Source organism: Mobula birostris, chromosome 9 (assembly GCF_030028105.1).
Source record: "Mobula birostris isolate sMobBir1 chromosome 9, sMobBir1.hap1, whole genome shotgun sequence".
Taxonomy (NCBI): domain Eukaryota; kingdom Metazoa; phylum Chordata; class Chondrichthyes; order Myliobatiformes; family Myliobatidae; genus Mobula; species Mobula birostris.
This window is the reverse complement of record NC_092378.1, coordinates 147,732,673-147,757,570: the sequence shown is the minus strand read 5'-3', so window position 1 is coordinate 147,757,570 and position 24,898 is coordinate 147,732,673. Positions and strand designations below refer to the sequence as shown.

The window sequence follows — 24,898 nt, the reverse complement described above, 5'->3', positions numbered from 1 at the left end:
TCTTTGGGAGATCAGTCTGTAACTTCCCCCATAGTATGCTATGAATAAAGAGTAAAGTTTGATGAAATATTGCTTGTTTTATTGTGTCCCTGGTATTTACGCTCTTGCATCGGGTAGATCCGTCTTGACAATTTGGCGAGCCAGCCAGGAGTCCAAGACGAGGCATCCCCATGAGACGGCGTCAGTGATCAGCTCAGTGGCAGTGACCTGAGACGGATGGGCCTACAGGGTAAGATTTACATTGATCTCTCTCATTAATTGTCCACCTTGACAACCCCTTCGTCTGGCGGGTAATCTTCTGATAGACTCCTTCAGAAACCTGAGTTGAGGATCGCCCGAGTACCACAGGTCAGAAGATTTGGGGTAACAGAGGACCCGACTAGGTATTGTGAGTATTAAAGTCTGCGGGGTAACAGAGGACCCGACTAGGGCTTGTGAGTATCAAAGTCTGCGGGGTAACAGAGGACCCGAGTAGGGCTTGTGAGTATCAAAGTCTGCAGGGTAACAGAGGACCCGACTAGGTATTGTGAGTATTAAAGTCTGCGGGGTAACAGAGGTCCCGACTGGGTATTGTGAGTATTAAAGTCTGAGGGGTAACAGAGGACCCGACTAAGTATTGTGAGTATTAGAGTCTGCGGGGTAACAGAGGTCCCGACTAGGTATTGTGAGTATTAAAGTCTGTGAGTACTGAAGAATTGGGCAGTGGATCATCAAGTGATCTATTACATTTTTCTTTGGGTGCGTCACCTCGAATTGGGCAGTGGGTTAGTAGCAGTAACCTATTACATTTTGAAGCTGGTGACCATTCTAATTGATGTGTGTGTGGGGGTGGGGGTGGGGTGGGAGGCGAGTTGCGTAACGCGGTAAATTGACCAACACAGGACAGAGCAGAAGTTTGGTCAAACACAGGGGAAGGGGCTCTCTCCTGCAGTCTATCCGGATGTTGTAAATACGTTTTGGGGTTCGCTTACGACAATTTGCCTGTCTCAGCATCCAGCCTTAAACCGATCGTTAAGAGGGGAAATCCCCCACGCGAAGGTCAGGACCCTGAAGTGGATGTGAGAAAAGGAGGCGGCTGACCCAGCCGACTAGGAAGTATGGGGCATCATTAGATAAGTTTGTAAATAACACGCCATTGTTTAAACTATGTGGACATGACCCTGAAAGAGAAAATGATTACCGAAGGTTACTGGCATGCCTAAATCAGAAGTTGGGCAGTGAAATTTGGCCTTTGGGTGGGGCCTGGAACTTAGATAAATGTCTGAAGGCAGAGGAAGCAATTTGGAAACGTAATGCCGGACAAAAATGGAAGGTTTTAATGTCTAACTGGAGGAAAACAGCCGAAGAATTAAATAACAGATGTTTAAGTTTGCGTGTGTCTGCGTGCGTGCGAGTCTATGCGTGCGCGTCTGCGTGTCCGTACATACGTCCGTGATGATGTCTTTTTCACGGCTTTTACAAGGCACGGATTTATTTTATTTAATAAAAATAAATCCCTTTATTTTTACGATGTCGAGTTGCGATCTCGCACTCAACCCGACACGGATGGAAAGCGTACTCGGGAGCGGACCCGACCAGTTTCGAATCCGAAAATCGGCGCCGGTGTCCTTGCGCCACCAGCCGGCGATTAAATAACAGACCTAAGCAAAATAGTTGGGAGCACAATGCACGTCGCAGAGGAAATAGTGTATGTGACAGTGAAGGAAATTTGAAATCGTGGGAGACATTAAAAGGACTGAGTGAGGATTATGATACGAATAAGGGAAAACAGGATAGGGAAACAGAAGATAGGCACGTTAAGGATAGACGACAAGGTAAAGATGAAGCTGGCAAAAGTAAAACTGAGGTACCTCTTGACCTATCTGGACTGCCCATGTTGTTTGATGATAATGAGGCTGAGGAGGAGGAGATCTGGCGCACCCGACCCCAGCCCACGGCGCCGCCATCCCCATATGACGTTACCGCTACCCAACCCCAGCCGCCTCAGAATACACCCTCCTCAAGCCCCAATAGCCTCCCGAACCAGGGGACAACTTCGGCAAAGGAAAGATAATAGTCGCCAGACTAGGAGGCGACTAAACCTTTTCGAAGGAGACAGGCCCCTGGTAGACCCTGAGACCGATACTGACTATGACTGTGGTGCTGATAATGATGAACCCGAAGACCCTAGTCCACCACCCATACTAGACAAGGTAATAGCGAGTCCGACGAGACCCAGAGGGAGTGGGATCCCAAGGTAATTTCATAACAGGAACGTTCCCAATCCTAATGCAGCACAGCAGGGCTAAGAGGCTACTATGCAGGTTTATACCCCTTGGAAGTCCCAAGAAATGTGTATGATTCCGAGGGATTTATCGATTTTATGATTGACACAATCCAAATACTTCAGGCGACACCCCAGGTTCTTTTTAGCTTGTGCTGCATGGCTCTTACCACCAGTGAGCAGGAAAGATGGAAGGAAGCTTTGGGAAATCATGCCAATTGGCAGTCCTTTTCCGCGGCAGTTCCACACGCAAACCGGGTGAATACCATAAAGAAGGCTCTAAGAAAGGCCTTGCAGCGCCCCCTAGAGATCACTAATGTCCTCAAATGCCGCCCAAAGGTCGGGGAGGATGGCAGCGAATTTTGGGAACGCTTCTGCTCCCTCTGCAACCTACGCTGGAGATGCCGCTTATAATGCCGGCAATGCCTCGCCCCAGTTTCAAGAAGGAGGCGGTTGACGGCATAACCCATCTGATAAATCCTTCTGTAAGTAGGGCATTCTAGTCCCCTATCAGTTCCCTTGCAATACACCTATCTTGCCGGTTCCAAAGCCGGGAAGGCCAGATTGGCGGTTAGTGCAGGATCTCCGTAAAATTAATGAAATTGTGCAGCCTAAACATCCGGTAGTCCCTAATCCCACTACGATTTTAAACAGCATTCCACCGGACTCCCAAATTTTTACCATAGTAGATCTGCAGCATGCATTTTTTTTTTTTTGCAATTCCCCTTGCTCCTGAGTCGCAGTACCTTTTTGCATTTACCTTTCAAGAGCAGCAGTACACTTGGAATAGGTTACCCCCAAGGTTTCGTGCACTCTCCCACCATTTTCTCGCAGATATTGCACAGGCAGTTTAGAGACTTACAATTTCCCAGGGCTCTACAGTAATACAGTACTTAGACGACCTCCTACCGGCAAGCCAGTCAGAAATATCAAATGCTCATGACACCAATACACTTCTGAATGCCCTGCACTCGTGGGGATACGTGATCCCACCCCCATAAAGTAAAGGAAGCCCAAAGGCAAGTGAGATTTTTTGGAACCCTTTTGAGTGCAACCGAAAGGCAGCTCACTGCTGAAAGGGTGACCCCAATCCTTGCAACCCCTCCCCCCCCCTACCCAGTACGCCGAAAGCCATGCGTGCTTTCCTTGGCCTAGTAAACTTTGGGAGACAGTGGATTTCAAATGTTGCTCTGTATAAAAGACATTTGAGCCCTCTGGCTTCCAGTACGCTTAAGGGGCCTCTAGAACTAACTGAGCAACAGAAAGAAGCCATTGAGGAATTTAAGAAATCGCTCTCGAGGACGCCTGCTCTCAGCCGCCCACTCTATGACCGTCCGTTCCAGCTTTTCGTGAATGTTTTAGATGGCTGCGCCACTGCAGTGCTCACTCAGACACATGGGGATAAGCGCAGGCCTGTTGCCTATTATTCCACAAAGTTAGAGTCCGTAGCGCAGGGATTACTCCCCTACTTGTAGATGCTCCCGGCCATTTACTGCCTAGTTATGGCTGCTTCCAACATCACTCTCCAACAGCCAGTTACAGTGTATTCGTCCCATACTATTGTAGCCCTGCTGACCTGTCACCAGACCCAACATCTTACCCAGGCCAGACTAAGTCGCAATGAAATAGCATTACTGAATAACCCACTCCCCACCTTCGCATACTGTAATGCTATCAACCCCACTACATTTTTAGAGACGGCCCGCATTGAGTTGGCTTTCACCCGAGAGCTGATCGGCCATCACGTAAAACGGGACGCAGCTGTCCGACGCATGTGCACGGCCGGCCTCAGCAGCGACACCTACCGGAGCAAAAGGGCAGGGCAGCTCTTTCGAGGATCATATTCTGCGAATCACCATCAGCATGTGCAGCATTGGGACAGATCTAACTGCCAGCCATCAATAAGAGATAATTAAATCTTATTGTAATGAAGCACTTCGAAATACCCATAAAACCTTTTGCTGCAGTCAAAGGACAGTGGTGACTATATCACATCCACTTAGGAGAGCGCCAACCACATCATCAAGAATAAGCATCCTTTGGTGTTATTGCTTCGTACCTTCTATCCAGCATTAGTGTAAAAAAATGGTCAGCCTAATTATGCTGCGTGGAAAGGATAGGGGGACATTATGGTCAAGACATGACGCCAAAAGTCGTCGGGAAGCGACAGGGAGAGGGAGAGAACAAGAATCGGATGAGGCCAGGGCCGCACGTCTCCAGGATTAGAGACAAACAACAAACAGCAGAAGAGATGAAGAAACGGGGAATGAAAGGACTGCACGTCTCCAGAATGACAACAAGAGGCACAAGGGTGGCAGTTAAACGAAGAGGAGCTATATTTGTTTTGTTACGTGTCGTTCTTCTTTAATAAACTGAGGTTTTCTACTTCACTTTCCAAAGCAAAGCGATACCAATGGCATTCAGGAAAATTTAATGTTCATTCTGGTCACATCAGACTGCACTACCCTTCTCTCAAAGGGTGACCCAACGGGTAACCCCATTGCCTAGTCCTCTCTAAAGTTTCTTCACTCCCAGGTAAAGAATACCCTTAAGGATTCCGGACGGCAAGGAACGGAGTGGCCGGACCCGAAAATTGGAGATTCGGTACTGATCAGGAATTGGGAGCGTCGCAAACCTGGACCCCGGTGGAAAGGTCCATTCCAGATACTACTACAAACGCCGACGGCGGTTAAAGTACAAGGCCAGGAACGTTGGATACACCTCGTTGACTGTAAAAGATGGCTCCCAGGCCGCAATTAACCATTTGTGGACTTATTTCTTTGTTGTGTGTTGCAATCGATTCTTTAGAGGAAAGCTTGTTTTATCGAGCACACCAACGGCTGCATGGTAACCGTACCGCGCGATATCCTTTGCTACGGTCTGTAGAAGCACTGTTTGTAGCTAACCCATCAGGGCTATGCTGGATAGAACATGACCTAATAGTGGAGGACAGATTAGAGGAAGAATGTAAAGGGATAGAGGGGAAATGTATTGATGGAATAGGTGATAACTATGCTGCGGACCCGGAGTGTTTGGGGATCCGCGAACGGCATGCAGTGGTGGAGGGGAAAAGTGGGTACCTAGTACACGCTGTCGAAACACCAGGGATTATCCCTTCTGTTTCACTGGTAAGGGATGGGGATGCGTTTTCGCCAGGGTACCTCGGGAAATACCCTGTCTGAAGAGACATTGTTTGGACCACCAATGTAAGATAGACAAGGCAATATTCTCTTTCAAATGTATCCAAGAAGAATACGTGCCCCTCTTTGAGGGAATTCAGTATGTATGTGGATATTGTAATGGGATTCGTGTGTCAGATAGTTCAGGAACTTTTAAATACTCCTCCCTGTCTCCCGAGGAGTACTTACGGAATGATAAAATAGTTATTCGTAAGAATTCTTGCTACCCGCGAAGACAGGATACGTGTTCTTGTTTAACGGCACCTATACTATGGCCACCACCACTTTACCTACCTTCTTTGCGGTAGGAACAATTGGACCACTCTCTGTTCCCTGCCCGCAGAATGCCCACGTTCGACGACGACTGGTAGCTCGAGCCGTGAGTAAGGAATTCTGTGCTGACTGGAAGAATCCTGTTACTCTGGGCCCTTCTCTGAGCTATGGGTTTCTGAGCGCGCTCTCTCTCTAGAAGGTTCGGCAGGAACCATAGCTGCAAGAACGGCAACTACCTCATTTGTAGGCTAACGGCATTGGGCAACAGTACGGTGGAAGACCTGGAGGCTGTCAACAGAGAATTGGTGGAGTTACGACACGTGACCAAATGGTTAAGGCGTTCGTCTAGTGATCTGAAGGTCGCTAGTTCGAGCCTCAGCTGTGGCAGCGTGTTTGTTTCCTTGAGCAAGGCACTTAACCACACATTGTTCACGTGTCTGTGCGAGTGTTGGGCCCCACACAGACTTCCAATCTGCGCTTTGTAAGGCATGAAAGTGCCCGACGCAGGCCTCTCATGGTCTGAGTCGACGTTCCCCTACGACTCTATGCACAACAAACCAGGTATGTTGTGGATTATATTTGGCCCAGCGGCGGGGGGCGGGTGGTATGCGCCATGGTCGGAGACAAATGCATCACCCATCTTTCTGAGGCAAGTTTCTTTTTTTTTTAATTTTATTTTTATTTGGATAAGGAATTCTCAAATATCATGTACTTTTTTCACACATATAACCTTTTCCATTTTTTATATGTATAAAACTACAATTATTTATACATTCTTAAGTACACATTGAGATGATATAAAAGGAAAATAAACATTTAAATAGATAATTATGTACAGTGGTAAATCTAACCTATTAGGCTAAGTAATGGAATTAGTTGTTAAGAAAAACGGTAATAATAGTTTCAGTATAACCCTTCTGGACCATTTCCACTGGTCCAAAATGTTGTATATAAGCCTATGTATCAACCATTGTAGGTGTTTATATCCTAATTTGTTCATGCTTGCTCCTGGCCGCAGACATAATTTCTCCTCTCCTTTTTGCGCTATATATTGAACCGCTTGCCCAACTAATAAGACAGAGCAAAATCGTAAATGTATCAAGGTGGCAGGGATTGAACAGAAAGTGGCGTTATTCGCAGATGATGTTTTGGTCTATCTGAGTGAACCAGAAAAATTATTTATAGGATTGTTTACACTGTTAGATGACTTTGGGAAAATATCAGGTTATAAAATAAATGTAAGGAAAACGCAGGTTATGTCCCTAAATTATACACCATCCAAAAAGTTGCAGGATACATATGATCTTAAGTGGGAAGCTAAATCATTAAAGTATTTAGGAATAACCCTGCCGAAGGATCTTTCAACACTGTCACAGGTAAATTATGGGCCATTAATCTCAGACATAAAAGCAGATATGCATAGATAGAATCTTATCCCCTTTTTAAGTTTAAATTCAAGGATAAATACTATAAAAATGAATATTCTTCCTCGGTTATTGTATCTTTTCCGTACTTTACCGGTGGAGGTGGATGATAATCAATTCAGGGAATGGGACAAATGGATTTCCCCGCTTCATTTGGCAAGGAAAGAAACATAGAATTCGATATAACACCTTACAGTTAGGGAAGGAAGGAGGAGGTATGGTTCTTCCATGCCTGAGAAATTATTTTTATGCCTCACAGATAACCCCTCTGTTATATTGGTGTAATAGGGAATATAAGGCTAGATGGAAGGAAATAGAATTTGGATTAGTTGACAGTTTTCCTCTTCAGGCCTCAATAGCTGACAAAGGATTGATGGCCCAGTTGGAAAAATTTAAAAATGCTTGGATAAATCTTACATTAAAAGTATGGCAGAAGGTGGTTAATTCATGTGGAATTAATAACATGTTAAAACTCTTTAGATGGTGTGCATATGACACCGAATTCCTTCCCAACAGAGGAGATAAAAGATTTGAGCTATGGATAAAGAAAGGTCTTACAACCTACCTCTCATTTATAGATAAAAGAGTATTACAAAGTTTCCAAATCCTGCAGGACAAACATGGCCTAGAACATAATAACTTTTTTAGGTACCTTCAAGTAAGAAACTATGTTAACCAGAGTTGTAGATATACACACCTATCAACAGTAGAATTAGAATTTTTCAAGATTCTGAATTCGGCTTGTAGTTCAATACCTAGTAAATCAATTTCTCGATTATATAATGCACTCTCCCATGCTAAAAATGCAAATACACTGTATATTAAAGAGAAGTGGGAGAAAGAAGCGGGGTTGGTACTTTCAGAGGAGGCTTGGGGGAAAATCTGCAGCTTTCAATGGTCCTCGACTAATTCTTTGACTTGGAGAGAACATTGTTGGAAAAACATTATAAGATACTTCAAGACCCCATATCAGGAAAAATATAAAGATACAAATGTGATGTGTTGGAGAAGGTGCTGCTCCAAGGAGGCAAATCATTTTCATATTTTTTGGGATTGCCCTAAATTAAGTCTATTTTGGGAAGGTATTCATAGAACATTAGTTAAGGTACTTAGGTCCCAGATACCTCTGAACTTTGAGACGCTCTATTTGGGGCATGTATTGTTTCTTGAACAGAAGGAAGATATAAAGTTGCTGCAGGCCCTCTTAGCGGCAAGTAAGAAATCAATCACTAGAAAAAGGCTAAATCCAATACCACCTACATTAGAAGATTGGTACGAAATTATCTTGGAAATATTTAAAATGGAAAAGTTGACTTACTCCCTGAGAACTCTAAAATAAAAATTTTATCAAATCTGGAATAAATGGATTGAATATATAACCCCAATGCGAGCAGACTTTAGATGACTCTCCTAATGATTTATACTGCTCTTCTCATCAACACAGTAATATTGCTAACGTAAGCACCCCTAGTCTAAATGTTTGTTTTTTTTTTGTTTTCTTTTGGAAAATAGAGAATTAACATAAGTAAAGGGAAAGATTTGGGAAAGGGATAAAAAATTGAAAAAATTAAGTAAATAAGTACATAGGGATTGGATAATTATGTCTGAGGCAAGTTTCTAGAAAGGAATGGCTGGTTAGGATGGTTATTTACTGCACGGGCTGATTGTTCTCATTATTATAATTATTGTGTACACACAAAATACTCTGCAGTTGCTGGGGTAAAAACAACACTCACAACACGTTGGAGGAACTCAGCAGGTCGGGTAGCATCCGTGGAAATGATCAGTCAACGTTTCGGGCCAGAACCCTCCATCAGGACTGAAGAGGGAAGGGGCAGAGGCCCTATAAAGAAGGTGGGGGGAGGGTGGGAAGGAGAAGGCTGGTAGGTGCCAGGAGAAAAACCAGTAAGGGGAAAGATAAAGGGGTGGTGGAGGGGAAGCAGGGCGGGGATAGGCAGGAAAGGTGAAGAAGGAATAGGGGAAAGCACAATGGGTAGTAGAAGGAGGCGGAACCATGAAGGAGGTGATAGGCAGCTGGGGGAGGGGTCAGAGTGAAACTGGGATGGGGAAACGGAGGGGGAGGGAAATACGGAAGTTGGAGAATTGAATGTTCAATAATTATTTTGTGTTGCGTGATAATGACTTGCCTAACTGTTGGCTGTAGAATTTTCACGGAAAGGATGATGATGCCCTTCTCGACCCCTATTTAATTGGCTCTCATAATATGATAAAAGGGGGAATGACAGAGTAGAGGAATAGGTAGATATGGGTATAGACTAAGAACAATGATTAGCTAATGATCAATACTGTCGTTGGGCAAGTCAGAAAGAAACCCTACCCAACAACAGGTGACGTAGTATGCATTGTTCTCTGAAAATGCTAGAACATCTCAAGATATAACTAAATATGGGAAGGATAGCGTAGGGGACAGAACGTTCGAGAGAAAGGGGGAAGTGTCAATATAATGAATTGATGTTGTATCCAGGCTAGCTTTGGCAGAAAATAATAACTAACCAATGATGATTTTACATCTGACAGTATATTGGCATGTGATCGAAATTATTCTAAAACTGTCTTAACTCGCGTAATTGTACGATTTCCAATGTTATAAATTGCGAAGAGTTGTGATTCGGGAGAGGGTAGTGTCTGGACTGGCTCTTTGGGAGATCAGTCTGTAACTTCCCCCATAGCATGCTATGAATAAAGAGTAACGTTTGATGAAGTATTGCTTGTTTTATTGTGTTCCTGGTATTTGCGCTTTTCCATCGGGTCGATCCGCCTTGACATCTCAGCATCATTAGTGGTGGCGGGGGAGATGTCTGGTAAAACTTTGCTCAATTTTTGTTTCATAAGACCATAGAACCTTCTTCCAGATGACATCAGAATCTCCCACATGTCTTCTGGCAAACTCTAGCCAAGACTTCATATGAGTTTTTTCAGCAATGGCTTTCTCTTTGCCGCTCTCCCAGAAAGCTGCGACTGATGAAGCACCCATGCAACAGTTGTATGCTCAGTCTCTCCCATCTCAGCCATTGAAGCTTCGAACTCCAGAGTGGTCATAGGTCTCTTGGTGACAACCCTCACCCGTCCCCTTCTGAAACAGTTACTTAGTGTTTGAGGACGGCTTGCTCTCGGCAGATTTACAGTTGTGCCATTTTCTTTCCATTTTTGATGAGTGAATTAACCATAGTCCAAGGGATAGTCAGTGACTTGGAAATTTTCTTGTATCCATCTCCTGACTTGTGCTTTTCCATAACCTTTCCGCGGAGTTGCTTGATGTCACGTACCCCATGACGGGTTAAAGATAATGGTATAATGGTATTTCTTAATAGCTACGCAATACAGCAACATAAAATCAGATAAATCAAACAGGTTAGCAATGATTATATATATTTGTGTGTGTGTGTGTGTGTGTGTGTGTGTGTGTGTGTGTGTGTGTGTAAAAATATAAAAACTAAGCTTCTTCAAGCCTAGGGGTAAATGGATACAGTCTTACGGTGATGGGTAAAGTGCAGTTCAGTTCGTGGTACTGAGTTGAGTCGTGATGGAGAGAGCGAGCTGTTGTTGTTCTTCAGGTGAGTCGATGCCGTCGATTCTTCCCGTTGTCCTCCGAAATCCTTTAGAAATCACCGAATGTGACCACAGCAAGGGGACCGTTTTCTATGGTGAAGTTATCAACCTAGGCGAGGGTTGGACACACTAATAACTTCCCATCAGTCACAGCTTTTCCATACTGCAAGAGCCACTGATCGATTCTCCTGATCAATCCTCTAAAGAGCCAATTTTCCGTGGGTTCAACAAAGCTCATCCAGTGTCCAAAAATCATGTGTCTGTCTGTCTACCAGCTGATCTTCTATTTATCTCACCATACTGAACAGCAGCCATCCATCAAATAACGTTGCCCTCGGTTACCCTGACGACTTACGAGCTGCTCGTTGCTCTCTCTCTTCTTCTGTCTTTCCATGGTAATTCAGAAGCTGGCAGTGTCCTTGCAAAAGTGTAAACACGCTGCAGAGAAACCATAACACGATCTCCAAGCAAACTGTGAGCAGTCTTCGCCTCTCTCTCTCTCTCTCTCTCTTAATAACAAGGTGTTTGTGCCGTACACACACTCTCTGTCTCTTTGAAGGCACAGTCAATAAGGGATATTTCAGGATCCCATCACCCTTGGAATGTGCTCTTTTGTATTCATGGTGTCGTTTTTGCCAGGATACTGACTCACCAGCAGTTGCAGCTTCCAGATAAGGGTCTATTTTTTCTGCAATCAATTGAAACACCTTGACTGCATACAGCTCTCCAAAAACAGATCGCCATTTAACGAATTATGTTACTTCTAAAACCAATTGGCTGCACCAGTGATGATTTGATGTGCCATATTAAAGGGATGAAGACTTATGCAATCAATTATTTTGTGTTTTATACTTGTAATTGTTTTAGATCACATTGTAGAGATTTGTTTTCACTTGACACGAAAGAGTATTTTTCTGTTGATCAGCATCAAACAAGCTAAATGAAATCTACTGTGATTCAACGTCGTAAAGTAATAGAAGAAGAAAAATACCAAGGGGAGAATAGTTTTTATAGGTACTGTATACGCACTATACTGTATATTATGAAGAGAAGAGTCCATCTCATTGTACTGAGGAACATTCAATTAAGCTCTCTCTGTATTCATCACTTTTATCCAATTTGAGATGATTTAATTAGCACGATATTTTCAATGTCCTGCATTGTAACTGTTGTCTTTGGGGGTTATTGCTTCGTCTGGACACCTGGGTTGTCTGATTGGTCTTGAATTCATACGAGCTCCAGGATGTATTTCAGGTAGAAATGCCAACCCTTCTTTGCTCGATTGTTGTGAAACTTTCTCCGCTGAAACTCAGGGCAAGTTCTGTCTATCGTCAGTGATTTCAGTTCTTTAGATTCTGTATAGTTTGCTTCAGTTCTTGTTAGTTTTGCTGGTTAATTTCTGTGTAGGGCTCTCAGTAATACTCATTGTAATGTTAAACGTTACAGCTGACAAAATGGCTTCTCTGTATTGTTAACTGCTGAGTAGGGGGTTCTCTGTAGCAGCATGTTTGGGTTACAATTAGTGATAACGGGACGAATTCATTTGCTAGCCAATGAAAGTCATGTTATTCCATCTGTATATGCGGGAACCGGAGGAGAAGCGTGGGTTTTTGCTCGAGGAGGAGAGCAGAGGTCGGACTTGACTCGAGCGCTCTGGTGGTCGACGGAGTTCGGAGGGGATCGAGGGTAGGAACTGATACCGAATTTCGTGAGCTCCAGCGAATTACTTGTGCACAAATCTCATACATTTACTGATTTGGCGCCTTTATTTTATTTGTTTCTACTAACCCATCACCGAGAAATAATTATAAAGTGTAATTATTTACATTCCTATTGTGTACCGTCTGATATTTTATGTCGTGGGCGTGTACCAGGGTGCAATCACATAGTATCCACAACAACGCGATTATACAGTTGGCGGGGTCAACGCCAGTTTACCCGAGACGAACGGGAGTCAAGTGGGGCATAGTCGCTACATCTGTAAGAGATTTTAGTTTTGTTTGAATTGCCGATGTCTCTGTGATTCCTGCGCTGAATTTGGCTGGTGACTCTTACAGTACGATCGGGATAGAGAAATAAACTCGGCAAGATAGGTCGTGCGATCAGATCTGGCGAAACAGAGTGCCACGGTCAGCGGGCACAGCAGCAGCTACATGGAATGACCGCGAACCTCCCTGCCATCAAGGAAAACCTAAATGACCAGGTAACAGATACACCCCAATCTAGAGAGTACCGCGGCGGGGTGGGGCCGGTGGAAGAGAGTGCTGATAGCTCTCTAAATCGGTCTACTCCGGAGCACTTGAACGCGAGTCGCTAGTCACAGGTTTATAACCCAGTGTTCTCTGGGGTTAGAACTGACGCCGCACAAGTTTCCTACCGAACGAAGTAAAAAGGCTTACGTTATCCACCCCACCTCCCGGTAAAGCTCTGGAATGGGCAACAGCTAAGTGGGGGAGAACGGACCCCGACTGCACTTTTCTTGATCCGTTTAGCGGCGCCCTAAAATGAGTGTTCAATCACCCCATCGGTGGGCTGCAGGAGGCTGCGAGACTTCTTAGCATAAGGCAGGGATCCAGGAGCGTGGCTAACTATTCGGCGGAATTCAGAACTTTGGCTCCAGAGAGTGGATGGAACGGCGAAGGTCTGATGATCATGTTCTGCAAAGGGTTCAACAGCAATCTTAAAGATGAACTGTCTTCTCCGCATCCTGTACCGGACCTGAACAGGCTCTCCGAATTAGCCATTCGCTTTGACATCCGTCTGTCAGAACAGGAGCGAGAGCTGCGCCGGGGATTACCCAGCTTCTGTCCTACTTACCCCCGTTCTCCGCCAACCTTGTCATTTCCTCCGTCTGATCCTTCGCCGATCTCCTCGCTGGATAATTGGAAGGCATGCATTTGGGCAGGACACACTTCTCGGTTAATGAACACGAAAATTTAATGTGAGACGTTGTATGACTTGTACAAAAAGGACGGGTTACACCTGACCCAAAAGAGTCCAATACCCCAGCACGCAGGTTTAATAGAGCAGTTAGCGATGGTTTAAACTAATTTGGTAGCGGGGTGGGAACCGGAGTGATAGGGCTGAGGAAGGGGAAAACAGAAATAAATCAAAGCTAGCGTGCAACAGAGATGACCGAATGGACAGGCAGGAGATGAGGCATAATCATAACCAGTGGGATGAGTTATAGGGCAATAGAGGCGTGGTGCAGTTAAAACATAAAGCAACAACTACTGGACTGAAAGTGTTCTATTTGAATGCACGCAGCATAGGAAAGAAAATCGACCATCTTGAAGTTCAGCTGCACAGTGGCAAGTGTGACGTTGTGGCCATCTCTGAAATTTGGTTAAAGGATGGCTGTCATTGGGAACTGAACGTCCAAGGATATACCGTGTTTCGGAAAGATACATTAGTTGGCAGTGGAGGTGGTGTGGCCCTGTGTAGAAGAAATACTGTTAAATCATTAGAAACGGTTGACATAGGATCGGAAGGTGTAGAGTCTGTATGTGTTGAGTTTAGAAATAGTAAGGGTAAAAGGACCCTTATGGCAACTGTATACAGGGCTCCAAAGAGCAGCCGGGAGGTGGATTACAAATTACAGATTACAGGAGATGGAAAAGGTGTGACAGAACGCCAATGTCATGATAATCATTAGGGATTTTAACATGGAAGTGGATTGGGAAAACCAGGTCAGTACCGGACCTCAAGAGAGAAAATTTGTAGAATGTCTAAGAGATGGCTTTTTAGAACAGCTTATTGTTGAGCCCAGTGGGGGATCGGCTGTGCTGGATTGGGTGTTGTGCAATGCTCCTGAGGTGATGAGAGAGCTTAAGGTTAAGGTCAGCTGGTGGTGCAGTGAGATCAGCGCCGGGCTCGAGTTCGATCCAGTGACAGACCACTCACGAGCGCGCTCTCCATCCGCGCCGGGTTGATGTCGAGCTCGCAACTCGACCTCGTAAAAAAATACACTGCCACCTCCAGTTTAAATTCCTACGCGGAATATTGTGGAGATTCAAAACCCAAACCCTCAGGGGACAGTGATCACAATATGATCGAGTTCACTTTGAAATTTGAGAAGTAGAAACTAACTTCAAACGTGGAATAAAGGAAATTACATGTCACGGCCCCGACCGTTAAGTTCACAACAGTCGTCAACTTACTCCACAGATAAATCAAAGATTCCTTACATTCTGGGGTTGCTGCGGGTAAGAGCATTAGCGTGGGCCACAGCAGTTTGGGATAACCAACCGGATATCTGCTGTTCTTTCACCACTCCTATCGCGGAAATGAGAAATATCTTTGACCACCCCGTCCGTGAAGAAGCCGCCAAGCGTCTACTCATTCTCCGCCAGGGCTCCCGCAGTATAGCCGAATATTCGGTGGAGTTCCGGACGTTAGCGGCCGACTCGGGGTGGAACGATGAATCACTCCAAGGGTTTTTTTGGAATGGACTCAGCGACCCGGTAAAGGACGAGTTGGCGACAAGAGACGACACCGACAACCTGGATTCCCCGGTCCTTCATCTTGGACCCTTCCCTCATCCGAGATTTCCACCGCGACAATCCGGACAAGCCCGGTGGTTCGCCTGGAGGCTGCCGTTGAGGGGGGAGGATATTGTCACGTTCCCGACCGTTAATTCCCCATTTTCTCCTAATTCCTTTTGATAGCGGCACACCTGGTTCTCATCAAACCTGCAGCATAAAACCCCCGACCTTGCATCCACTAGTTGCCAGATCGATGTTTAGCCTGTGTGGTAATTAACGTTCCCGCCGCTTAGGATTGTGTATTCTAAGTTTTACTTCAGATCCGCGGTTTACCTGGGTAACTCTGTCTTTCCGTGTCAAGAAGAGTATTGTCTATCGCTTGCTTTATACGCTCCGTGTCAAGATAGGGATTGTCTGCAACATGCCTTTCTATTTGCTGTTCAAAATCTTCGTGTCAGGTTCCAGCTACGCTCACGCCCTTGTCTGCATCCTAACCCTATCTCCGTGCCAGTGTCGTGCGTCTGGGTTCGACCCGTTCCTTGCAATATTACAATGGCATGAGAAGGGAACTGGCCAAGGTTGATTGGAAAGAGATACTTGCAGAAAGAACAGCAGAGGAGCATGGCTGGAGTTTCTACAAAAAAAAGAGGGAAGTGCAATACAGATATATCCCAAATAAGAAGAAATTTTCGAATGGAAGGAGGACACTACCGTGGCTGACAAGTAAAGTCAGAGCCAACGTAAACGCCAAAGAGAGGACATACAAGGAACCCAAAGCTGCTGGGAAGGTAGAGGATTGGGAAGTTTATAAAAACTTGCAGAAGGAAACTAAGAAGGTCATTAGGAAGGAAAAGAGGAATTATGAAAGGAAGCTGGTGACTAAAATCAAAGAAGATACTAAAAGATTATTTTCAAGTATATAAAGGGTAAAAGAGAATTGAGGGTAGATATTGGACCAATAGAAAATGACGGTGGAGATATTGTAATGAGGGATGCAGAGATGACAGAGGAACTGAATGTGTATTTTGCATCAGTTTTCACTGTGGAAGACATCTGCCATGTACCGGACATTCAAGAATGTCAGGGAACTGAAGTATGTGCAGTGAAAATTACGACTGGGAAGGTTCTCAGGAAGCTTAATGGTCTGAGGGTGGATAGATCTCCTGGACTTGACGGAATGCAGCTTTGGGTTCTGAATGAAGTATTTGGTGAGATTGCCGAGGCACGAACGATGATTTTTAAAGAATTGATCGATTCTGGCATTGTACCGGTTGACTGAAAAATTGCAAATATTACTGTTACAAGGAGTGGCTGGGGGCGGACTCAAGTGCAGGACACAGACACGGAGATAGGGTTGAGGGATGCTTGCACAGTCGCGAACGTGGAACAGATAACCAGGGGAGTCTCGCCCGGAGACGAGGTTTTCGCAGAATATCTGGAGATTGGAGCTGAACTTAGAGCTAACGGTACTAAGTGATCGGGAAACGAGGTTAGCACACGGGAATCGACCAACTAACTGGCAACCTGTGGTTGTGACGCCAGAGTTCTTATCCTGCAGTCTCCGATGGAAACCAGGTGTGTTGTAATTAAGTGAACTAGCAGCAATTGGGAATCTAACGACTGGAATTAAGGCATAATCAAGGATATAGGAGCGAGATGGGGGGCAGCCAGATGGGACCATGATAGCAACCCTCCCCCCTCAACATGAGCCTCCAGGCGATCCCCCAGGCTTGTCTGGATGGTCCCAATGATAATCACGGATGAGGGAAGGGCCCAGGATGAAGTAGCGGGGAATCCAGGAACGTTCCTACGGGCCTTATCCTTCCGAATCGACCACGTACTGGAGGACCCTGCCTCGACGGCGCATATCCAGTAACCGCCGAACCGTGTACGCCGGGTAGTTGTCGATGATCTGGGCGGCCGGAGGGGTTTCGGTCGGAGGGCACAAGGGGCTGACAGAAACCGGTTTTAATTGGGAAACGTGAAATGTAGGATGGATGTGCATACATCCAGGGACTAGGCAGTTTGAGTCGGACCGCCGTGGGGTTGATAATACTCTCAATCTCGAAAGGTCCCAGGAAGCAAGGGGCGAGCTTCTTAGGCTCGTACTTGAGAGGAAGGTCCTTCGACGACAGCCACACCTTCTGATCAGATCGATACTCAGGTGCGGGAGTCCGATGGCGATCAGCAATCCTCCGGTTGCGGTCGGCTGAGCGGATCAGGACCGTGCGTGTGTCTTCCCAGATCTTGCGGCACCGGCGAAGATGGGCCTGAACAGAAGGCACCGCAATATCCTCTTATATCCTCTTCCTGAGCGGGAAACAGCGGGGTTTGGTAACCAAGAGAGCATTCAAAAGGAGATCTTCCGGCCGCGGAGCTGACCAGACAGTTGTGGGCCTACTCTATCCACGCGAGGTGGTCGCTCCAGGTAGACGGGTTGTTGGCTGTTATGCAACGTAGCGCCGCCTGCAAATCCTGGTTGAAGGGTTTCGTTTGCCCGTTCGTCTGTGCATGAAAGCCAGACGACAGGCTAACTGAGGCACCCAGGGCTCGACAAAAGATTCTCCAGACTTGCAAAACCAATTGGGGACCCAGGTCGGAGATAAGGCCCGAAGGAATTCCATGAATTCGGAAGACGTGGTAGACGAGAAGGTCTGCGGTCTCCTGGGCAGAAGGGAGTTGAGGGAGGGCTACAAAGTGCACAATCTTGAAGAAACGGTCCACTACGGTGAGTACGGCGGTGTTCCCGTGACAAAATCCAGTGCTATGTGAGACAAAGGACGACTAGGGACAGGTAGAGAACGAAATAATCCAGCAGGTGGCCGGTGGGGGGCTTTTCCACGGGCACAGCAAGAACATGCCGAGACAACGGAATGGGTATCAGCGTCCATGGAAGGCTACCAAAAGTGTCTTTTTAGAAGAGGCAGTGTCCGATCACTCCCAGGATGGCAGGCGAAGCGAGACGTGTGCCCCCACCGGAGAAGCAGAGATCGAACGGAATCGGACACAAAAAGGCGATTGGCGGGTCCGTTGCCGGGGTCAAGTTCAGCCCGTTGGGCCTCTTTTATCATGGCCTCGATCTTCCAGGTGAGGGTCGTCACCACACAGGACAGTGGGAAGATGGTCTCCGGGCTGGAAAGGTCTTCCTCGGAATTGTATTGACGGGAGAGCGAGTCAGGTTTCCCGTTCTTGGACCCCTGACGATAGGTGAGAGTAAAACTGAACTGGCCAAAAATTAATGCCCAACTGGCTTGGCGGGAGTTCAGGCGTTTGGCGGTCTGGATATATTCTAGGTTCTTGCGATTGGTCCAGACGATAAACGGGTGTCCTGCCCCCTCCAGCCAGTGCCTCCATTCTTCCAACGCCAGCTTGACCACCGGTAGCTCCCGGTTCCCCACGTCGTAATTTCGTTCAGCGGGGGACAGCCGGCGAGATGAGAAGGCACAGCGATGAAGTTTCTGATCAGGACCTGAACGTTGGGCCAGGACCGCTGCCACCCCGGAGTACCTCTACAATGAATTGACAGGAGGGTTCCGGTTGGACCAGGATGGGAGCGGACGTGAAACGCCTTTTCAGTTCTGCAAATGCTGAGTCAGCCTCGGTGTCCCAAAGAAAAGGTGTGGCAGCTGAGGTAAATCCGCTAAGGGGCGCTGCCACCCGACTGTAATCCCTGATAAACCGGCGACAGAAGTTTGCAAAACCCAGAAATCGCTGGAGTTGCTTACGGGTCGTGTGTCTAGGCCACTCCGCCACCGCCCGGATCTTCTCGGATTCCGCTCTCACTCGCCCGCTCTCAATGATGTAACCTAAGAAGCTGACTGAGAGGACGTGGAATTCACTCTTCTCAGCCTTCACGAATAATTTGTTCTCCCACAGCCTCTGTAGGAGTTGACGGACACGATGAATGAGTTTCTGGAGACTGCTGGAGAAGATTAGGACGTCATCCAGATATAGACAAACACAAAGCGGTTAATAAAGCCTGTCAGTACATCGTTAATCGGGGCTTGAAAAACGGCGGGGGCATTCGTGAGGCCAAACAGCATGACCAGGTATTCCAAGTGGCCTAGAGGGGTACTAAATGCCGTCTTCCACTCATCCCCCGCCCTTCTTCTGACCAGATGCTAGGCGCTTCGTAGGTCCAATTTCGAGATATGGTGGTTCCGTGAAGTGGTTCAAACGCTGAATTTATGAGGTGCAGTGGGTACTTTGTTTTTAATGGTTATGTTGTTAAGGCCTCAGTAATCGATGCAGGAACGTGGTGACCCATCCTTCTTCCCCACAAAGAAGAACCCTGCGCCCACCTCTCTATGGCTTCTCTCTCAGGCCGGGTCAAGTTATACAACCGACTGGTGGGTAACGAGGCCCCGGGGAGAAGGTCGATAGCACAGTCGTATGGTCGGTGTGGAGGCAGGGAAAGAGACTGTTGTTTACTAAATACCTCTCCCAGGTCGTGGTACTCTGCTGGAACCCTGGACAAGTCGGGGGGTTCCACGACAGGCGAGGTCGCGGTGAATTCCCCAGGGGATGGGGCTGACTGAAGACAGGTGGAGTGACAAAACGGGCTCCAGCTGGCTATCCTCCCAGTAGACCAGTCAATGGGGGGATTATGGTGGCTCAGCTAGGGGTATCCCAGAACTACAGGAGCTTGAGGAGAATGGATTAGATTAAATTGTACCTGCTCCCGATGGTTTCCGGACAGAATCAAAGTCAGGGGTGGCGTACGGTGGGTGACCCGGCCCAGAAGTCTTCTGTCCAGCGCCCGGACTTCCAGAGGGGTACTCAACAGTTCCCGAGGAATTCCGGCCCGGGAGGCTATGTCCTCATCCAACAGATTTCCCATGGCTCCGGAGTCCACCAAGGCGGATAGAGACAGGGAATCCGCCTTGTGGTGATATTCCACAGTAGCTTGGATCTGCATCCGGGTCTGAGGGACTGAAGGGAGTTTCGTCTGGGTCACCAGTGTCCCCATTTCCACTGGTGAGCCCTGCCTTTTGGTCGAAGAGAAAGGATATCATGGCCATGTCCCAACTGGCCGCAATAGAGACAATCCCCTGATCTTAATTTCGGGACTCGCTCGGTGGGAGAGAGACGGCTCCGTCCCAGCTGCATCGGTTCCTCCCCCAGGGTACTGGGAACGGTCGGAGCGGGAGCTATTCTAGGAGCGGAAGGAAAAGAGAGGTTATGGCTTATCGAAGATGTTAAAACGGGCTGTGGGGCGACCGGTTTTCTCTCTCTGACGTTCTCGGAGTCGGTTATCTAGCCTGGTGGTTGGAGAGACCAAAGAGTCCAAGCTATTTGTGTCATCCCTCTCTGCCAATTCGTCGTTTATCCTGCCACAGAGGCCTTGTCGAAACATTTCCTGGAGTGCCTCGTCATTCCACCCCGAGTCGGCCGCTAGTATCCGGAAGTCTATGGTGTATTCGGCTACACTTCGTGAGCCCTGATGGGGAGTCAGTAGGCGCTTAGCGGCGTCCTTACCGCGAATGGGATGTTCAAAAATCTTTCTCATTTCAGAGATGGTGGGAAAAGAAGAACAGGTCTCTGGCTGGTTATCCCAAATCGTAGTGGCCCATGCTGTGGCCTTCCGTCGCAACAACCCCATGATGTAGGCTATCTTTGATCTGTCCGTGGCGTCCTTACATGGCTGCTGCTCAAAACCCAACGTGCATTGCAGTAAGAAAGCCCGGCACCTCCCTAGGTCCCCAGAGTAGGGTTCCGGTTCGGGTACGTGCGGCTCTCTTGGTGATCGTGATGCCGACCCATCGGGCGTTGCCATCCCAGGCTGTGCCGGTTGGTCAGACCAGGTTCTCGGAAGGGACGGAGTAACAGCAGCGGATACTCGGTCGGCCTGCTCACTGACCTTCTTTACGTTCTCGGACAGAGCACGGAGGCTCTCCATGTCATCTGAGCAGTTGGTCGCGTAGGCCCAATAGGGTACCCTGGCTGGCGAGGGCCTGTTGCAGGGGGTTAATTCTTGGCCAGTTCGCCTGTGACAAGGAGCAGCTGGGGGCGAACCCAAGTGCAGGACACAGACAACAAGATAGGTTTGAGGGGTGCTTGCACAGTCGCGAACGTGGAACAGATAACCAGGGGAGTCTTGACCCGGCGACGAGGTTTTCGTAGAATATCTGGAGATTGGGGCTTAGAACTAACGGTCCTAAATGATCGGGAAACGAGGTTAACACACGGGAATCGACCAATGAACTGGCGATCCGTGGTTGTGACGCCAGAGTTATTATCCTCGCTGATGGAAACCAGGTGTGCGGTAATTAACCGGGAAGGAGAAGGTGGCGGCGCGATGCAGCGCGCGCGGCCGCTCCGAAATGATATCGTATGTGTTAAGTAGGGGCCATGCACAATCCTGATTTGATGGAGACAGACGTCAGAGGCACGGAGGAACATCTGGAGAAACTTCTGAAATGCCCGCTTCGCTGCCGCTGCTACTGTGCGATCGAGAATCTCCGGAGGGGAAGGCCCCAATCCTCGGCTTTGCCTATTGCCTGTTGTCGGGGTCGAAGCGGTCGGAGATAGGAGCGAGATGGGAGACTGCCAGACGGGAGCATGACAGTTACTCCGCTATTTAAGAAGGGTGGGAGGCAGCAGAAAGGAAACCTGTTAACCTGACATTAGTGGTTGGGCAATTGTTGGAATAGATTGTTATGGATGAGATTCTAGAGTACCTGGAGGCACAGGACAAGATAGGCCAAAGCCAGCATAGTTTCCTGAAAGGAAAATCCTGCCTGACAAGCTTACTGATTTTTTTTTGGAGAAGATTACAAGCAGAGTAGATAAACGAGATGCAGTGGATGTCGTGCACTTGGATTTTCAGAAGGCTTTTTGTAAGATGCCACATATGAGGCTGCTTAGCAAGCTAAGAGCCTATGGAATTACAGGGAAGTTAATTGCATGGGTGTAGCTTTGGCTGATCGGCAGAAAACAGAGACTGGGAATAAAGGGATCCTATTCTGGCTGGCTGCTGGTTCCACAGGAGTTGGTGTTGGGACCATTGCTTTTAACCATGTATGTCAATGATTTGGACAATGGAATTATGGATTTGTGGCTAAATTTGCCGATGATACAAAGATGGGTGGAGGAACGGGTAGTGTTGAGGAAACAGAGAGAAGGATAGTTTAGGGGAATGAGTAAAAAAAAGTGGCAAATGAAATACAATGTTGAAAAGTGTATGGTCATGCAAATTGGTGGAAGAAATAAACGGGCAGACTATTATTTAGATGGGGAGAAAATTCAAAATACAGAGATGCAAAGGGACTTGGGAGGCCTTGTGCAGGATACCCTAAAGGTTATCCTCCAGTTTGAGTCAGTGGTGAAGAAGGCAAATGCAATGTTGGCATATAAGAGCAGGAATGTGATGTTGAGACTGTATAAGGCACTCGTGAGACCACTCAAAGTATTTTCTGCAGTTTTGGGCTCCTTATTGAAGAAACGATAAACTGACATTGGAGAGGGTTCAGAGAAGATTCACAAGAACGATTCCAGGAATTAAAAGGGTTAAGATATGTGGAACGTCTGGCAGCTCTTGGGCTTTATTCCCTGGAGTTCAGTAGAATGGGGGTGGGGGGTGGGTGGGGGAGGATCTTATAGAAACATTCCGAATGTTAAAAGGCCTGAACAGATTAGATATGGCAAAGTTATTTCCCATGGTAGGGGAGTCTAGGACCAGAGCGTACGACTTCAGGATTGAAGGACATCCATTTAGAACAGAGATGCGGAGAAATTACTTTAGTCAGAGGGTGGTAAATCTGTGGAATTTTTTGCCAGGAGTGGCAGTGGAGGCCTAGTAACTGGGTGTATTTAAGGCAGAGATAAGTAGGTTCTTGATTAGACAGGGCATCAAACGGTATGGGTAGAAAGCAGGGGAGTGGGGTTGACTGAAAGAATTGGATCAGCCCATGATCCCATGATTGAATGGCGGAGGTGACTCGATGTGCCGAGTGGCCTACTTCTGCTCCTATATCTTATGGTCTTGTGTGCTTACGTTGTGGGCAACTGGGACGTTATCTTGTCATGTGCCCCATGAGGTCAGCAAACTCCAACCATGCTGGATCCTGACCAATGAAGGGCCTCAGGATGCAATGAAGGTGAGGACATAACTGATCTTGACTGAGTGAAGGACAACGAAGATCTGTAAAAGGTACAATTGCACCTGAGGTGTGGAATAGCTGCCACGTTCTGGTGGGTTTAATTTCAGCAATATTTCTCAAAGGCAATAACAAATGTAAAATTGTAAATTACATTCTTAGGGCACACCAGTGATCCTTTTGCTAACCTCGGTGCTGTATGACAAAACTCAATGGAAAACCCCAAATGACTTCAACCCTTCCAACTTTCTAGATGCTGATGGGAAGTTTGTGAAGAAAGATGCCTTTACTCCTTTTTCTATGGGTAAGAAGTTTAAATTACTGGATTGTAGGTTAGTGGGATTTCTCCTCTGACCTTGGCCCATTTGTAGGAAGGAATGTTTATATCAGATGGTAAAGCAAACATGTAGATGGTAGAAAATAAGTCATAGTCATTGAGCATGGAAACAGGCCATTCTGCCCACTATTCTATGCCAACCACTGTGCACCAGTCAGTATCAATCACATCTTCCAGAACTTACAACTTCTATCATCTATTCAATTTCAGTGATTATCCAGATGCTTCTTAAATGCTGTCAACAACTCCGCTTCTGCTGCTGTCTCAGGCGGTGATCCTGTCTCTACCCCTCAGTTTTATATTCTGCAATTATATGCTCAGTCGCCACTTTGTTGGGTACAACGGAACACCTACTCATTAAGTCAAATATCTAATTGGCCAATGATGTGGCAGTTGTGTGCAGAAGAGCATCTCCGAGTGCACAGCATGTTGAACCTTGAAGTCGATGGGCTACAGCAGTAAAAGACCACAACGTAAGCTCAATGGACACAATATTAGGTTCAGGAGCTACTTGATAAAGTGGCCACGAAGTGTGGATTCATAATATTACAGAGCACAGAAACACTTCTCCTCGTATACTGTCCCACATGAGGGAAAACACACTAAACCTTTCCTCATGAACTGAAGTAATTCAACCAGGGAACATCAGAGATTTCCTCAATGCCCTCTCTAATACCATCACATTGTGACATAAAAACAGTGTACTGTGGAAATACTCAACAGGTCAGACAGCGTTAACAACGGGGGAACCTAGGTTAACATTTCAGCTTAATGTACTTTTGGTGGAACTAGGAATACTTGGGAAACAATGGTTGAAGTTGCAGAGAAGTTGGGACGGCTCTGGAGGACAAAGGGAATGTCCATGACAGGGTGACGATCAAGTGAAACTAAATTACAAAGATGAGGGTGGTGCTGGCTCAGTGAGTGACAAAGACACATGGGGGGACAGATAATCTGACTAGAGGGGGTGTACGAGGAAGATGAATGAGGACGAGAGACAGGAAGTAAAACAATGGTCTGAACTGCGGCAAACACAAGATTGTTGGAAGTTTGAATTGAAAAAGAAAGCAGAAAACATACAGCAAGCCAGGCAGCATCTTTGGAGAGAGAAACAGAGTTAATGTTTTAGGTCAGATACCCTGCATTCCCAGTATAAAATGTTACTGTTCAGTGTCTTGGGGTGAGGGTGAATAACTCTGTTTTTTGAAAACTGACATTGTTTTGCCACTCTGTTTTGCAGGACGCAGGGCCTGTGTGGGGGAGACCCTG

The 24,898-nt window shown here is 46.8% G+C and overlaps 1 long non-coding RNA gene across 1 annotated transcript; it reads left to right on the top strand.

The window, feature by feature from the left end:
• Positions 1-24,898, top strand: LOC140203177 (uncharacterized). The gene is made up of 3 exons (XR_011887315.1): positions 1-229; positions 23,546-23,596; positions 24,870-24,898. It is a non-coding gene; the product is annotated as an uncharacterized lncRNA (long non-coding RNA).